Source organism: Limulus polyphemus, unplaced genomic scaffold, assembly GCF_000517525.1.
Source record: "Limulus polyphemus unplaced genomic scaffold, Limulus_polyphemus-2.1.2 Scaffold770, whole genome shotgun sequence".
Classification (NCBI taxonomy): Eukaryota; Metazoa; Arthropoda; class Merostomata; order Xiphosura; family Limulidae; genus Limulus; species Limulus polyphemus.
This window is the reverse complement of record NW_013666380.1, coordinates 140,392-143,735: the sequence shown is the minus strand read 5'-3', so window position 1 is coordinate 143,735 and position 3,344 is coordinate 140,392. Positions and strand designations below refer to the sequence as shown.

The 3,344-nt window shown below is 30.8% G+C and overlaps 1 protein-coding gene across 2 annotated transcripts in view; it reads left to right on the top strand.

Moving 5' to 3' along the window:
* The window catches only part of LOC106460440, a 42,696-nt gene extending 41,421 nt beyond the window's left edge, over positions 1-1,275 (top strand). For both annotated transcript variants that reach the window (XM_022387154.1, XM_013920136.2), the window contains one exon: positions 1,128-1,275. The gene's annotated coding sequence lies outside the window, so the exon portion shown is untranslated. The remainder of the gene's footprint in view (positions 1-1,127) is intronic.
* Positions 1,276-3,344: the final 2,069 nt, after the last annotated feature.

Below are 3,344 nucleotides of genomic sequence, written 5' to 3'. Positions count from 1 at the left end.
GTCCTCCTGTTAAACGATCATGGGATTGACGCAGCACAACTTCCCATAACTTTCTTGGTACGACTGTTTGCCAGGTCATCACTTTCCCATCTGCAGTTCCCATCTTTGGAGAAGAATACCATTTTCAAGCTTCAACGGGTCCCATTGTGCCCAATAGTTCTTTGTCACAGGGTTTAAGCTAGACACTTTCTTTAAAGCGGGGCGCAAAACACTTGCTTTTAGAAAATCAATTATTGGCTTCAAATCTTGATCTTACTCCTGCTCTGCATTAATATCTATACCTGGTTCCACTCCACCATCATCAACTTCTTCAGTCACTTTGACTTAAGCTTGATGGCACCTGGTTAGTTCAACCTCTCTTTTAACACTTATTGGAATTTGGCCTTTGTTGTTCCCAAACGTCATTTTATCAAAATTAATTACACACTTCCTTGTACAAATTCTTTCCTAGAAACTTCTGCGATACAAGTCCTTTCTTAAATAAAACTAGTTTATTCTTTCTCAATTCAACTTTGCAATACACTTAATTTCCACAGTCACCTTCACTTAAACACACGCTATAATTCACAACGACTCACGCACTTTACTTCCGGTCACTACCGCTCACTTCACCCGATTAACTGTGTCTATATCTTCAATTTCTCTATCTGCTGATCCAGTTCCGATTAATCCCCTCCCGCTTTGATTGTCGGGCTAATATATTAGAATACAGCAAGTCTGGCAAACACTCGACCCTTCACGAACCTTCTAGATACTCATTACGTGCTACCAGCGTCACGTGACTTCCGCTGTCGTAACAGTACATAAAAATTAAATACACTCCCATTGAAATGTCAAAAAAAGGAAATATATAATGAATTTTGTTAGATTCTTTGCCAGCCATTTACTGAAAATGGCAAATAAAGTAATACATATAATAATAATAAAATAATACATACAACGTATGAAATTATTTTTGTATATAAAGTTCATGAATATTATGGAAATACAAGTTTTGATGTCTCATTTATACTAAAATAAATCTGTTTCATTAATTTTTTACACATGCTTTTTTTTGGGATATTATAAAAAAGCAATCTTATTGTTTTGAAAGAATGTTAAATAATCATTTTGTTTTGTTTTTCTAGTTGTGCAACTGTTCTGGGTGAGAAGAATCAGTATTTCGGACACAATTATCTCATTAAATGTTAGAGATGAAGCTTATTAGCTTTCACTAATTTTTCTAAAACTTTAAAAATTATTTTTATGATTGACTAAAAAAAATGTAAATATGTTCCTCATAACCTAGTTATTTGTTTCAGATTTTCATAGAAAAAGTCAGTTTTTGTTTTGTTTTACCTATTATTAGTGATCATAATATATTTCTTTGCTTCTTAATAAAATTTAGAAATACACCAGTTTACAGAATTATCTATGCTACTAAACATTTGCTTTAATCTGAAAATAAAAATTATTATAATCACTTAATTAAAGAATAATAAAACTATTTGAACATGAAAATCTGTATTAAAAGCTGCATTTGTACCTTATTTGGTTTTTGAATTTTTTATGTTCAATTTGCTTTCAACATTCTTAACTTTTATTTTTTCACCCATTGTCTTCTTTATGTTTAGTCTCAAATAAAAAAAATAGAGTGTAAAATAAATCAGTATTTTTCAAACATTGTTAGTGAAATTTAATTTTTCTAATTTGCAAATTATCTAAAAAAACATTCTTGTATATTTTTTCTGTTCTATAATAGTAACAAATCAAGAGCAGGAAGTTTGTAGATTTAAGGCATTCACTAATATTAGACCTCTCTGAAAAAAATAAACTTTATTACATACTTTTGTCCTAACCTTTCTGTTAGCTTATGTACAGTACTGACCATTCTAGCCTTTTTATATGGATATGGAATGAGCTACTAGATTTCATTTTTATAAGAAGTTTATTTTTTTAGATCTGACAACTGATACACATCACTTGTTTTTAGAAGTTATTTATCATTTGACTACTAAAATTGTTCATGTTTAAACCATAAGTCAGTTATGAAATACTTTGCTGATAGTTTATTATTAGTAAATGTCAGCATTTTTGTTTCTTTATAAGGTAAGTATTTGCAGTTTTTATTTTATCCATTAAAATATTTGTAATATATCAACCCATGAAAATGTATGATAAATGTCTCTTCAAAGTTTTTAACAACATTAATATTACAATTTTTAATTAATATATTTAGACTGAATCAAAATATGGATCACATTACCTGCTGGCAATAAGCATTATATTTTGTACACAAAATGTTTTCAAAGTTTGTAATCTTTGACTTTATATTAGGCTTTTGTCAGTTTGAAAATATTTTTTAGAAAATGGCTTTAACTAATTCATACATTGTTTTTGTTATTGATGTAACAAAGAAAAAGTTATAAAAAAAACTTTATCATTCTTCAAATTTAACATAAGATATATTGTTGATTGTACAATTGGCAGCTCTTTAACCTTTGACATCAAGTTTTAGAAGGAAACAGTTTCCTAGGGGTGTAATATGTGTTTTCATTTCTAACATTCTCATATATATATATATATAAATTAAATGCTTTAGCTTAATTAATATTTAAAATATAAATATCTCCTTAAACAATTATTTAAAAACATTTGCTAAAACCAAAATTTTTATTTTAGTATTATTTGTGAAAATATATAATAAAACAAGCATTTCTACGAAACATTGTGCCTTATGTTGTTGAACAGAAACGTTTATGTAATATGTGTATTACTATATACACAGCGTGGTTACAAGTAAATAGACACCACATTTTCAGAAAAAATGAAAATTTTCAGTCATGTTCACATGAATTGATATATTTCTAATTTAATTAATATCTAGTAGATCTTCCTTTCGCTTCGTGGAGTTCGTTAATCCTTTGGGGCATCGTGAGAATCATCTCGTCAATTTTAGATTGTGGGATTTTCGCCCACTCTTGCTTCAAAACTTGGAGTAGATCGCTCTTCTGAGTTGGTTTTTTTAGTTGTTTCTTGACTTGCCGGTCGAGTATGGCCCAGAGGTTTTCAATGGGGTTCATGTCAGGAGATTGGCTCCGCCAGAGCAACTTCTGGATACCATTTTCTTCCTGCCACTTTTGGGTGTTTTTAGCAGTGAGACACGGTGCTCCATCTTCCTGGAACAACGTTGTGTTCTTGTCCACGAAATCCGAGGAATAAAGTGGCAAGAGTCCTTCCTCCAGTATTTCGACGTATTTCGCAAAACTTATGTTGCCAACGCACTCCACTAAGCTCGATCTCCCACCAACCCAAACAGCTCCCTAAACCATCACGCTGAAACCACCATGCTTCACAGTTGGCTG